This window comes from Pteronotus mesoamericanus, unplaced genomic scaffold (genome assembly GCF_021234165.1).
Source record: "Pteronotus mesoamericanus isolate MK-2021 breed Mesoamerican mustached bat unplaced genomic scaffold, CSHL_Meso_final scaffold_651, whole genome shotgun sequence".
Lineage (NCBI taxonomy): Eukaryota > Metazoa > Chordata > Mammalia > Chiroptera > Mormoopidae > Pteronotus > Pteronotus mesoamericanus.
The window spans coordinates 38,934,091-38,949,015 of NW_026555325.1; the positions used below are offsets into that span (position 1 = coordinate 38,934,091).

The window sequence follows — 14,925 nt, forward strand, 5'->3', positions numbered from 1 at the left end:
CAAATGTTGACAAGAACTCTTAAATACAAATTGTTACAACTTAAAAAACTATTTAGCAATATCTACTAAAATAGCATATATACATAACCTATGACTTAGCAATTTCACTTCTCATACCTAATTTCACATACTTAACATAAATGATATGTATTAGAATATTAATAGCAATACTATTTATAATAACCTCACACTGGAAATAAGACAATTAACCCATAACAGTAGAAAAAAATATTTTTGTTATCTTCACCCAATAAAACATTCACATGATGGAATACAGCAATGATAAAAATGAGATACAGGGTGTGGCAAACATAGGTTTGCAATTGTTTGTATGAAAAAATACAATAATTAATAAATAATAATACAAGAATAAACTGTGTTTTGTGTACTCACAACTGTAAGCCTACTTTTGCCACACCCTGTATAAGTACATGCAATGACAAATACACCTTGCAAATGTAATGTTAGGAAAAAGAACTAAAATAAAGGAGCATATCAACATTCTGTGTGATATCTTTTATAGAAAGTAGAAAATCAGGCAAAAATGAATCTATGCTCTAAGGATTGTGGTTGTCCTTGCAGGAAGGGTGAGATGGGGTGGGGGCGGAGTGTCTGGAAGGGAGCATTCGAGGGGCTTCTACGGTGCTGGAAATGTTCTTGTACTGGACCTTAGTGCCCCCTGCACAGGAATGTATGTTTGTGTATATTCATCCAACTATACACTTAGGATACACTTTTGTGTATGCCACGCCCTAATAGAAATTTCTAAAAAGTAATGTATTCAGTGCTATTAATTTTAGTAAACAATTTTGACAAACACAGCAAAATTTCCCAATAAGAACACCTTCAAACACTGTCAAGTTTGTACATTTTTAGGATGAATATGTTTTCTGAGTTCTTTTTTCACTGCCAGCTTGACTTTACTCAAAATGATTTGTGAGAAAATAAAAGTTCTCTTTAATGCTGATGCTTCCTTGCTGAATTTCAGAAGTGGATAGAGGAGGCTGATATAGAATTCAGTGATGCCAAAGAGAAAAATGTGTATCTAGAACTTGAATCTATAACATCTTAACAATTGTAAGTTCTGTGCTTCAATCTCCCTTGGGGTAGGTCAGGGTTCCCTCCAAAGAACTCTAACAGCAGCATCCTGGCAGAATGCTGCATTAAAAATAAATGCTTGTGAGTACCACACTGAAGTTTGTAAGCAAAAATGAAGTGCTACATCAAAAAACAGCAGTGAAAGCACATCATGATAGATTTTAAGCCACAATGTCCTTTGGGTTTAGCAGTATGCCAGCTTTTACACAAAATGATGAATCTTTCACTAAGATGCGATGGATAGCTTTTCAGATGCTGGCAGTAGAAGACATACAGCCAAGTGGTGACTCATTTACATCTGAATATTTTGCCCATACGCTGAGTTTCTTATATTTAAATCTTGAAAAAAAAAGGGTAAGATTTATTTACTATGTAGTACAAAATATAGTTTGGTTAAACATGTGATATGCTTCATTCGGTTTCAATCGTTTTTTAAAGGTACACCGAAAAATCCGAGAATTTCAGAATTATAGTAAAGAAGGTAGTTGGTTTTCAAAAAGTCTTGAGATCCAATTGTCTTCTTTCAAGCTGAATTTAAAATGTTTTGCTTTGTTACAGTTTTTCTACTTGTAATGCAATGGTATTAAGCATGATGGAAAATCAAGGAAGGGAAAACAAGGTTCTGACAAATGCTTTGTCAAGTTTTTTGAAACTGTTTTTAATATACCTGACTTATCAAAAGGGAATGTCATGTGCTTAGTTCCTAAACTACTAAGGCTTTAAAGAAGCCAAAATTATCTCCAGACGGGGATTTACTAAAATTGTCTGAGGTCGAGAGAGGATTGGGATGTCACAGTAGCCTGATGACATTTTCTGGCAAAAAGACCCAGGGAGATGGTCCTGCACTACATTTGCCCAGTGACTCCTGTCTGTGGCATCAAGATACTTTTCTGAGGTCTGACGCCTCTTCTACACAGAGGAACTATTTGCTCTCCCCTTACAGAATGTTAGGGACCTAATGGATGGCAGCATTGAACTAGGACTTTTTTTTTTTTTTTAGAAACCTTTCTAAAAATAGACTTTCATAAGAAACACAACTATTTTTCTCAAACCATGGAATATTCCTAGAGAAATTAGATTTCATAAAATTTTAGAGGTAAACATTATGTAGGAATCTACTCTTCATTTTATATGAGAAAAATGTGATTGGGAGAGCTTGATCCAGTATAGTACCTGTCTGATGGTGGAAACAAATTAAGAACTTCTTGCTCAGGGACACTGTTGGAATATTTAAGTCTATGATCAAAGATGTGTAAGAATCATATACTATCATTACCTTAAAAAAATTTAAGTAGACTGGTATTTGGTCTCTTTTCTATTTATATATTTTAAATTTTTATTTAATTTGTATTTTTAAAGTATGTTTTATTGATTATACTATTACAGCTGTCCCAATATTTTTCCCTTTTGCTCCCCTCTGCCTGATACCCCTCTTCCCTCCAGCAATACCCCCACTTAGTTCATGTCCACGGGCTGTGCATATAAGTACTTTGACTTCTCCCATTTCCTATACTATTAACTTCCCCCTGTCAATTTTGTGCCTACTAGTCATGCTTCTTAACCCCTGTACTTTTTCTCCCATTCTCCCCCCCGCCCCGCCCCGCACTGATAACCCTCCATGTGATCTCCATTTCTGTGATTCTGTTTCCGTTCCAGTTGTTTGCTTTGCTTTTGTTTTTTTAGATTCAGTTGTTGATAGTTGTGAGGTGGCTGTCCTTTTAATATTCATAGTTTTGATCTTCTTTTTTAAAATAAGACCCTTTAACATTTCATATAGTAAGGGCTTGGTGATGGTGAACTCCTTTAGCTTTACCTTGTCTGGGGAGTACTTTATCTGCCCTTCCATTCTAAATGATAGCTTTGCTAGATAAAGTAATTTAGGTTGTAGGTCCTTGCTTTTCATCACTTTGAATACTTGTCCGTCTCTTCTTGCCTGCAAAGTTTCTTCTGAGAAATCAGCTGATAGTCTTATGGGAACTCCTTTGTGGGTAACTCTCTGCTTCTCTCTTGCTGCTTATAAGACTCTCTATTTATCTTTAACCTTTGGCATTTTGATATGTCTTGATATGGTCCTCTTTGGGTCCAACTTGTTTGGGACTCTGTGCTCCTGGACTTGTATGTCTATTTCTTTCGCCAAATTAGGGAAGTTTTATTTCATTATTTTTGCAAATAAGTTTTCAATTTCTTGCTCATCCTCTTCTCCTTCTGGCATTCCTATGATTCAGGTGTTGGCACATTTGGAGATGTCCCAGAGGCTTCTTATACTATCCTCATTTTTTTCAATTCTTGTTTCTTCTTGCTGTTCTGGTTTAATGCTTATTTCTTCCTTATGTTCCAAATCATTGATTTGAATCCCAGCTTCCTCCCCTCCACTGATGGTTCCCTGTAGATTTTTCTTTATTTCACTTAGTGTAACCTTGATTTCTTTTCTTATGTTTTTGCCATACTCAGTGAGTTCTTTAAGCAACCTGACCACCAGTGTTTTGAACTCTGCATCTGATAGGTTGGTTGTCTCTGTTTTGTTTAGTTCTTTTTTGGGGTTTTTTTCTGTTCTTTCATTTGGGCCATATTTCTATGTCTCCTCATTTTGGCAGCCTCCCTGTGTTTGTTTCTGTGTATTAGGCAGAGCTGCTTTGGCTCCCTGTGGTGGCACACCTGTGGAGGAGGGGTTGGATAGGGAACAATACTGCTTGTTTGTCTCTCTCTTGCCTTGTTTCCAGTCATTTCCCCCACTTCCCATATGTGACTGGCGGCTTTCTAACTGTTGTGCTGGTGCTGAATCCTAGACTGGGCGGGTTTGCATACATTCTAGGACTGTGTGGATACTTTAAATAGACTCTCCTGAGAGACCAACAGTTTCTTCCACCACCCCAGTCCCCACTGGTTTTTATAGCCAGAATTTATAGGCTTTATTTCCCATCACTGGGACCCTGGGCTGCATGGTCGAGGCTGTGGCTGGGAACGCTGGCTTCCAGGTGTCCCTCCCAGGTTTTATCTGCCGCATGTGAATGTAGAACTGCCTGTTCCACTAGCCACCGCCACCACCTTGTCGATACCACACCACGTCCTCTCTGCCCCTGTCTCCACTCCTCTTACGTCTGTTTGAATATTTCTTTTTTAAATCCTTGCTTGTCAGACTTCCATACTGTTTGATTTTCTGGAAGTTCTGGGTGTTTTTTGTTTTGAGGTTAGTTGTGATCCTTCTTATGGCTGTTAGAGGAGGCAAAGTGTGTCTACCTGCACCTCTGTCTTAGCCAGAGGTCTCTAGTTATGTTTTGACTGAAATTTAGAAGGATTCATTTTTGAATGAGATTTTCATTTTAATGTTTTATTAAAATGACTGATATTAATATGACTCACGGAAGAAAGAAATTAAATAAAAGAGAAAAGCCCAGTCAAGAGCCAACATTTTTTTTCCTTTTCAAAGAATGGCTGAAGATTGATTGCAACACCTCATTTAAAATAATTCTTCTAATATTCCCAATGGGAAAAAAGAGAACAGCAAACCCCATTAAAACTATGCCTTTAACTGTACCATGTGGATCAATATAAATAATTCAAATAGCCTCAGCAGGAGGCACACTCACATTACTGTTGGTGGTTTTTATACTGAAGTATCAAAACTGCAAGCAAAATGGTATCTTCAAAGACACATTTTTTTTTCAAGCAATGGCAACCGACCTTCCACTGGAGCAGATCAAAGCAGCAGGGCCTGTGAAGCCTCTGGCTGTCTTTGGGCCTCTCCGCTGCAGCTCACACAAAGGGCTGGGCTGTAGGGGCAGCATTCAGCAGCTCAGGAGGTCAGCGCACCCAGCTGCTGCTGTAAATTCTAGCTCCAGGACGTGAAATGTTTTGCCTCCTAGTTTCAGAGAATTTCAGTTCTTGCATTTGGTATCTAGGCTATTTGCATTTAAGAACCAAAAAGAGGAGGGGGTGGTGGTGAAGGGAACAGTGGTTTATTTAATGGTCCTTTTAAAAAGATATTTTTTCCCCCAGAAGTTTGCTCAATTTTAAAGAAACAGAGTTCATATTTGTTCTGCCAGTGCTCTTTACTCCCACCTTTGTAGAGAAGAGAGATTTCCCTAGTTTAAATATTAGCCAAACATCTCAAAGCTGTTGCCGACGTTAAAAAAAAATAAAACAGGCTTCTAGATAGCGCAATTAGGAAATAAATAGAAGTGGTAGAAATTGTGCTGTAACCATTTCTCCTTTTTGTATGTCTGTGCCATAGCTAACACAATTATAACACACTATAGAGTATTCAGGAAAAATTCTAGTGGAGCATGACGATCGTGGTGACCATCATAGATGAGGCCACTCTTGGTCCTCCATCAGCCAAGAAACCATTTTCACCCTGGAGCAGGGCTCCCGTCCGTGCAAGCAGCATGAAAGCCCCAATTGCACCCTGTGGAATCCTGGTAGGGAGTGATTAACGTAAGCAATGCCAGGGATGGATGGGCGAGCAGAGATTATGAGTAGTGGGGAAATAGTGAAGATGGGGAAAAAGGAGGGGGAGATTTGGAGAGGGAAGGAAAGTGGTGAGTTTGGCTTAATTTTGCACCATGGACTAGAATTAGCACCAATTCCTTATTTGGAAATTCCTATCTCATTCCTAAAATAATTTCCTTCCCTTTTATCTTTTGAGTGTGTGGCAGAAATCTGTATGGAATGAAAGTACAAAGCAAAAACTGGATGAGCAGGAACAGTCTTGTTAAGCAGGATCTCTAACTCTCTAACTCATTCAAACAAAGGACCCGAGCAACTGGGAGACAATGTGGTATCAGGCTTATCCTGAGACACAGGGAGCATCCGGTGACTCAGGGGATGCTTGTACTCCGAACAGCCTCCAGTGGGCACTGAACAGAATGGCCAGCCCCTGGCCTGCCTTCTTGGACTTCTGCCATTGTCCTGACATCCTAGAAATTGACGTCCCTTGCTTCAGTTATGCAGGCTGCTTCTGGGGAACTGGTGACAGGCAAACAGTATCAGATAGGGCCCTCCAATGAATGTCCAAGGATTTTCTGCATTGAAAGTGATTCATCATAAATGATTGCCCTGTTCTTGTGCATCATGTTTACTCTTTAACCATTATATTGACTTTGTCCCAGTTTTTCTTCTGTTTTCTTCTTGGGAATTTCTTTTTGGCTTCCCAAAGGACTCCTCACTTGCCCCATCCCAATGATCTTCAAAAGTCAAAGACAATGATCTTTAAATCAGGAGCCACATGGACAGGAGAGAATATAATCATAGTACTCATCACTTTCACTTTCAATGATTTGCTTTGTAAGGCAACAAAGGGATGGAAATATTTTCTTTTAGATGAACAATTTATTTTGACTCTTGGTCTCTTCTGAACTTCAAACAGCCTTTTAAGCTCCATTTGTTTTAAAGGGCACAAATGGCAAGTAAACAATTCATGGAAAAGGACTTGATACTCAATGCATTTAATTTGACAAAACATGTTTCCACTTAAAGAAAATGCACAAAGAATACAAAGTTCTAAAATTGTACAACATCTATTTCCAAACTCTGATCTACTGGTGTCTTTTTTTCTCTAACACTCCCTTTGTCCTATACCTGCCTCCCTAGTCTTCCTTCCTCTCACCTGTTTGTCTTTTCTGCCTCTCTCTTCTCTCTTGTCTCTCTCATGTCTGTGGCTGTTCTCTGCCTCTCTCTCTTTTTATCTCTTTATGTGTATATGCCTGTCTATCTGTTTCATCTTTCTGTCCCAATCTCCGTCTCTCTCACCCTAATACTGCCAGCAAACTAGAAACCACTCAAAATTCGTCATTTGCCTTGCTTTGCAGCTATATTATATTAATTTTGTCTTCAATATTTGCTTCTATAAATCAAAAAAATGAATAGCATGATTTTGCTAATATCAGAACGAGTTTGTCCCTGTGACAAGATAAAACAAATTAAGGCCATATCTCCAGTAATATCGCAAGTAGTCAAGTCAGTTTTAATAACTAAGGATCATTTTACATGTGTTCACACTCTAGTATCCACCGTAGGCATGACAGAATGGAACAAGTTAAAAATCTAAATCCACCACAGAATTTAGTGGTATATTTTTATAAAAATTCATCACCACTGTTCTGGATTACTTAAATACTACAGCTTTTTATTGGGGAGCACAAGGTACTTTTCCATATATTAAGTATACTTCTAATCTGTTACATGGCTTATGATTATCCCATGTCTTCTGGTAAAGAAAATGATGCTCAATGATAAATAATTCCATGACTATGCAAATACACAAAAGTTTCTAACTGTGGTAATTACACTGAGCAACAGTGTCTGCTAAGAGGTCCCACATCACAGAGTAGTCCCTAGGACCCTGCATTGGCTTTACCCTTCATTTTTTTGCCAGCATATACTGAACCCTCTGTGTTTCCCCTTCTAATCCACCAATGAGGGAGAATAAAAGAAGTCGATGCTCTTTCAATATTTTTCAAACCATCTGAAATCCCACTGGGGACTACGAGATAAAAACATCTTCCTCGTGCCAAGAGTGTCTCAGCTCTGTCTTAACTAATATTTATTCATGTGTAAAAAATGGCAAAATTGAAAGGAAAAGAATATTTTAGGTGGGGGAAAGATAAAAATAGAAATGAGAATTTCACAAATACGTATTGCATACACACAAAACACTTCTATCTGCAGCACAGACAATACTCCCTCTTGAGGAGCTAAACTTACCTGGTTTCCAGAGAGATTTCTAAGCCCCAGGGACTAAATACACATGAAGCCATTGAGTTTTGACTTGAACTAGATGGAAGGTTAAAACCTTAAAACATGCCTATCACAAAATCATGTGACAGGAGTGCAAATAACACGCGTCACTCAATTTTATTACAGGCTACCAGCCACTCTCCTGTCAGTCTGAATGTGCATTCTTGAACAAGCGCACTCATCACTTTAAATATACTTCCTGAAGAGGAGAAAAGAGAGAGGGTTCTAACACACTTGGATTGAACATGAATCACATTTTTACCTGGTAGTTATTCTGACACAAGTTTCAAAAGCAAAAGAAACCATAGTTCACAAAGATAAAGGAAATGTGGGCAATCAGTCACATCTTCATTACATTTAGCCAAGTGAAGCAATACTACAACTTGAATAAATACAAGTTTGGAAAACTAAGATCGTATCAGGCAAGAGAGGTGTGAAACTAGTAAATTCTGTTTGCTCTAAATCTGGTCTTTTTTCTTCTTCTGAAATTGATTTTAATTGTTTTACATTTTTGTCACATGCTCCATGAAAAAGTTCCCTGAGGTGTAAATGCTGATCTGCCTGCACCACTTACCTTCGTTGAGATTACGGTCCACCGTCACTTCTGCATTTGAGTACTTTATGAGGTATTACATTGAGAGATAAATAATTCCATGGTTTCAACCTGGTGCTCCTGTGAAATGTGGTGCTAGGAAACAGGCGACAGGCAGTGCATCTGAACAAATCACAGGTCCTCTAATTGCAGCTTAGCTCTAATTACTATTGAGGATAGTGTTTGCAACTTGATTCCAGGGAGAGGGCAGACTACCTTCTGACGACATTGAACCAAATATATCCTAAAAGACTGACAAGTTACTTTCTTTCATGTAATTTTTCTGAGTAGCTTCCAGAAACCACCACTTTAACACAGTAGGAATGAAATCAGATAAGGTGACACCCACTTCTCCTTCCCAGAAAAGCCATTCAAGTCTCTCAAAATATTTATGTATTTGAACAATTTGGAATTTTTGGTATCTTTCTCTTCTACGTGGGTAACTATATCTTTATTTTAATATGGCCTTTTATTTAAAAAAGAAACATGTTCTCAAAATATGAACTTTATTTATATTGTTAGTCCAGAATAATTTATTTGCCTTCTGTTAGGTGTGAAGAACTTGTTTCCTCTCCTGTGTATTTTTAGATTTTCAAATAAAGATTCACAGTGTATTATTTTAAAAAACTAAAGCAGATAATTTGATGTTTATAACATTAATGGGGATGTTTCTGCATTTCAATTCAAAAACTAAATTTGAGTTATATGGGAAATAATCATGGTGAAATTAGCAGTTGTTCAGGCTTGCAACTAAATGATACATCATTTACTCATGTCTCTAACTAATTTCACTCTCCATCTAGTGGCATCTGACCATGGGATCAGAATAAGGCTTCTGATGTATCCATGATACACAGTGTGACTATGACTGACTGGTTGTTTTGCTTATGCTAAGCTTACTGTCACTGATACTGATGAGTTAGCTCAGTGCGCATCTGACTAAACAACAACAACAACAACAACAACAACAAAAACCTTGAAATGACTGGCGTTTGCAAATGTCAGGAAGGATTTTACACCTTTGGTTGTGCAACTTAGCACTTTTGCCAACCACAGACAACACTTTAGTGACGTACAGAACAAATTACACCCACTCAAATTCAATGATTTGGTATATCTGTTTATGTCAGATTTGCACGGTAACTATCAGGGACAGGTAAACCTAAGGGAATAATTAGATGCAGCAATCAAAATGGTAATTATAAAACCAGCTCTTAGTAAAGGTGCATATCTGCAGGCCCAGTGATCTCAGGTGCTATAACAAAATAGCATTCTAAATGGAGCATATTATGCTAGCTCTATACTTAAATTTTCCCCAAATAACAATTGTGCACTTCTTGCTCACATAATATTTATTTAGTTCTTCATAATTAACATTCTAGTCATTGCTGTGGTTATCATTTTTTTTTTTAAATCTGTACCAAGATAGACCTCTCCTAAGAAAACTCTTTTTTTATTAGGGATTAGGTTGATTCTTCTTTTAAAGTATTTTTCTTTCAGGGAGCTTGGCAAAATATACCCCCCCCCTGCTTTTCTTTTTTTGGCCTGCTCTTAAATCATGCCTGATTTGTGGATTATTTTTCTATAACATTTCCAAGTCTGGCACTACTGTAGTCCTTCCTCAACCCTGCAAACCCTTCACTTACACCTTTCATATATGTTTAGCTTAGTTCGGTCACGTACCAAGTGTGGTCCCCAGACCAGCAGCATCAGCATCAGCATCAGCATCATCTGAGAACTTGCTAGCAAAGCAAATTCCAAGGCTCCATCCCAAACCTGCGGAATCACAAACTCAGGGGGTGGGACCCAGCAATCTGTTTTTAACGAGCCCTCCAGGTGATGTGAAGCACACTGACATTTGAGGACCACTGGTCTATGGTCATGTATGTACTAAGAGAAGTAAGAGAATGGGATAAGGAAGGCGTAAGTCTCTATGGGGGGAACTACCAGAGAGATAAAGGCTTAGCAGAAAAGTGGCATTTAAGTGGTCCACTAAAGAATGAAAACAGTTTGGATGCCTCTGAAAGAGGCACCAGACATCCCTCACCCGTCGAACCCATCACCCGTGCCCTTAGTTAATACAGGCCCCCAAATTCCAAGATCTTACTCCGTCAGTCACCATATTTCTTCAGTCATTCTATTTTTTAGGAAAACAAAGAAGACTTGTCTCATTCTTGCTAGCCTCTTTGTCTACCAACAATTTTTTTCCTCCTTAACTTTTAATTCCTTTTAGAGTAACCTGCACTTACTATGTTATTTTTTATTACTACTTCATTTCATAAACCCAGTGATCAGGTTTCTGATCTCTCCAGCCTAATGAAAGTATAGTTTTCAAGTTCTTTATCTGTCCTCCTTGACCTTGAAACCATTGGTAGAACATGATCCCATATCTAAATGTCCTCTTTGCCAAGCTTAACTTTATTCTTTCTTTCTTTTTTGAATCTTTATTGCATTTTTCCATGACCACTTAGTCCCCTTACACCTGCCTCTCCCCAGCAATCACCACATTGTTGTCCATGTCCTCGCCTGAATTTTGTATTTCCAACCAGCTGCTGCACTTCTCCCACATGCATCCTGTTGGCACCTAAATTTAAACTTGTACAAAATTAAACTAGTCATCCTAGCTCACCTACCCCAAGGGGCATTCCTCCTCTGTGGTCTTTTTTTGCTGCCTGGCACCATGGGTCTCTCTGTTACACAGACTCTAAAACTTGAAGCTGTATTTGACTTGTTCCTCTTCCTTTTCCCTGAATCAAGGGAGTTATGTTCAATACATCTTTCACCTCCTTCCCCTTTTCACACCCATTACCATCACCTTCAGTTAGGTCTTCATTAGCTGTTCACTAGCATAATCCTTTAATCACTGTATTCCCCCTGGATCCAAAGAAATTTTTAAGAAAAACAGCTTGAATCAATCATTTTCCTACTCAATGTCTTCCAAAACTCCCCTTAGTGACTTATGGACTCCAAAATCCAATACACATGTTCCAATCCCCACTCTGCTACTTAAAAGCTTGACAACATTAAATGAATTAATTGACTTGTTAAGCCCCAGTTTTCTCAGCTGACGAATAGGAATAAAACAGTAACCATGTCAAATAAGGAGACCTGAAGGAAATAATACGTGTAAATTCTAACTAAAGTACATAGAACATTGAAGGATTTAATAAATAATGAGCATTACTATCACCATCACCAAAGCCATGCTATAGAATAAAATCTCAGTATCTCAGGTCAGTATCTATCACCATCCTCAAACTGAACTGAAAACTATTTTCTTACTCACACTTTCTAACATATGCTAAACTGAATTATTCCTTAAGGGCAGGACCAAACCTTAGTTTTCTTTCTGTCTTTGTCTCCTTAGGCAGTGCCTTACAGACCTGTTCAGTGCATGAAGCTCTGGCTGGTTCTTATACACATATTTTCTTAGTTCTATCGTTTTATTCATGCTTCTCAGGATGCCCTTCCCACACTGTTCCCTTTTAAATTCTCTCCATTTTCAAGCAGTATTTAAAATGTCATCTCTTCCAGGAAGCCTTCCCACTTTCATCAGAAGGAAGTATCTTGCTCTTCTGTGAACCCACAATACATTTCATTTACACCTCTCTCACAGTACTTAACACATTCTATTGTATATGTGTCTTTTCCCACAAGGAGCTTTAAACTCTTCTGGCTTAGAGACCAGACTTGATTTACTGCCGTTTGCCTAGTACCTTTCCCAGAGAAAACACCCAGTGAACATGCTGAGTGATGAATGAGGTAACGGGAACAACATGTACACTCTCATTGTGAGAGCCGTGCTGCGGCGTACTACCTGATTAAAGGTTTCCTTTCCCACTGATAATCATGATGGTGTTTAAAGAGTAAATGGTTTATGAGAATTAAAGAAGCACTCCATTTAAAATATAAGCAGTCCTTAGATTGTAAGGGGTCTTTATAGGACCCCTTATATTGTAAATTGGGTGTGTTCCTCACCTTGGGTTTAAAGTTAGTATTCTGGAAGTCATTAGCATTTTCCATGGAAAAAAAAAATCATAAATGGTCACTGGATTACTGGGATAGTTCTCAATAGCTTAATTACCCCACACAAGAGGTGTATTAGATAGAACATTATACTAGTAATAGCACTTAAATGACATTATATGAGGTCTTAAAAAGGACTCAATATCCTATGAATGTTTGTGCGTAGGTTCAGTATTTCTTGCAAAACAACTCTCCATCAGTAGGTGAGTGGATAAAAGAAGCTGTGGTACATTTACACAGTGGAATACTATACTACTTGGCTGTAAAAAAGAAGAAAATCATGCCCTGTGTGACAGCATGACTGGGCCTGGAGAACAATATGCTAAGTGACATAAACCAGTGAGAGAATGACAAGTGCCATATGATTTTACTCATGTGGGATTTAATGAACAAAATGACCTATGCTACATAGAGACGAACTCACAGAAGAGAGCAGGCTGACAGCTGTTGGGGTTGGTGGGGGAACCAGTGCGGGGTGAGGGGGGAAGGACTGAAAACAAAAAAAAAAGAAAAAAGCTCATGGACACAGAAAACGGAGTGGTGATTGCTGGGCGGGGGAGGAGGAGGCTCTGGGGAATAAATGGTGAGGAAGGGAGACTTGATTGGGGGCGGTGAACCCACAAGACACAGATGATGTGTTGCAGGACTGCGCACCTGACACCTATAGAATTTTGTTAACCAGCGTCACCCCAATAAGTTCAATAAAAAGAGAAAGACAGACAAACAAAACCCACAAATTTTGTATTCTTCTTTGTATTTTAAGACATATTCAGAAAGCCATAACCAGAAGCTGATTTTCTTGTGCATTCCAATGATTACTTTTCATCACCAGGATGAACGTGATCTGGTTAAAGAATCAATTTATAATTGCCAATTATAGGTTGTAAATTTAGAAAATAAAAGCCTTCTATGAAATGCCTGTGTGTTTAAATATTTAGAAATCAGAACTTGTTTTCTTTTTACTTATAATTCTAAATTTCAGCTTCTTTGTCTTCATATCCCCTGACAAATACATAATGACCTGTTAATAAACTTTTAATTACATTCATTAGGAAAGTCTGTTAACTTTAAAGTAACTCCTGAGTGAGTAAATAATTCTTTTTTAATGTAAAAATGATTGCCTTTCCAATAATCTAAATTGCAATGTTAGATTTTCACAAATTTACTTATTGAAAGTAGGCAAGTCTATAAACAAGAAGTTATCTATGAAAAGGACATATTTTCAACTGTTACTTTTGCTCCCCTCAGCACGGAGCTCAACATTATGGTAAACTGCAAGCTGCGGCCCTTGGTCCTTAAGAAGGTAACTGCTTATTTAGAAAACAAAAATAATACATCCGAAACAATTACAGCCTAATACTAAGACACAAAATTTAGTGTAAATGATGGGCACAGAGAAGTAGTACAAGAGAGAAGAATATAACCTCCACAGTGGCAGGGACCTTTGTTCATTCATGTATCCTAAGCACCTAGAACCGGGCCTTGCACATATTACGGACTCCGCAAACAACTGCTGCACCCAACGGAGAGACAAAAGTGGGTTAGAAAGGCTGGAGTCAGTTTCGCTGTGGAGGCAGGGCTTGAGAGAGGCCATCAATGTGTGATTCCTTGGCTCCGCCTTTGGCTAACCACCTATATCCAGACTATTAACAAGTCCTGTTGTCTCTACCTCCAACATACACTGCAAATCTTTCTGCTTCTCTCCCATGTCACTGCCACATTGTAGTCCAAGCCACCAACATCTATCTGGATTACAACGGCTCTTTCCGGGACCACTTATGTGTTCCTACACTTGGTTCTCCACACAGCAGCCAAGCAGTTTAAAAATACAAATCTTATCATGTTACTTCAGTGCATAATGGTTTCCCATTGCATTTTGAATAAAATCTTACCATGGCCGACAGTTAACATGTGAATGAGCTCCTGCTTACTTCCAGGGACTGACTCACTTTCTGTCCTCTCACCCTTGCCTCCCCTCCCCCACCAAGATCTGTGCTTCAGTTTTCTTTCCCAAATGTGTCAAACTCATTCTTATATCAAGGCCTTTGCCTTTCTGTTCTCTCAGCATGCAACTCTCTTCCCCCAATTCATCCGTGTCTTAGCTCAGTCGAGGCACAGATGAGGCCTTCGGCAGGGCTTTCCCTCTATTACATTGCTCTGTTTTACCTACTCTATCCACTTCTCTGTCTCTAAAAGTATTTTGTCTTATTTGTTTACTTGTTCATTGTCTCCTCTCACTACAATATAACCTCAATCACAGCAACGACTATATTCTAGGTGCTCTATTCCCAGCTTCCAGAACAGTGCTAGGTTTATGGTAGGCACTCAATACCTACTTAAAATGACTGAATGAATGACTATACTTCCTCAGCCTTTTCAAGTATGAAGACATATTTTATTTTTTAAAAAATTTTAGTTACCCCTGGCTGGTGCTCAGTGGACTGAGTGCCAACCTGCTAACCAAAGAGTCGCAG

The 14,925-nt window shown here is 38.5% G+C and overlaps 1 protein-coding gene and 1 long non-coding RNA gene across 11 annotated transcripts in view; one reads left to right on the plus strand and one right to left on the minus strand.

The window, feature by feature from the left end:
• Positions 1-14,925, minus strand: part of ZNF385B (zinc finger protein 385B) — a 369,869-nt gene that overhangs the window by 80,540 nt on the left and 274,404 nt on the right. For 2 of the 10 annotated variants that reach the window (XM_054562407.1, XM_054562411.1), the window contains exon 1: positions 7,801-8,187. The exons of 5 other annotated variants lie outside the window; for them this stretch is intronic. The gene's annotated coding sequence lies outside the window, so the exon portion shown is untranslated. 3 more of the 10 variants (XM_054562406.1, XM_054562410.1, XM_054562412.1) reach the window with 3 other exon arrangements.
• The window catches only part of LOC129061693 (uncharacterized), an 83,978-nt gene that overhangs the window by 4,092 nt on the left and 64,961 nt on the right, over positions 1-14,925 (plus strand). The window lies entirely within an intron of this gene.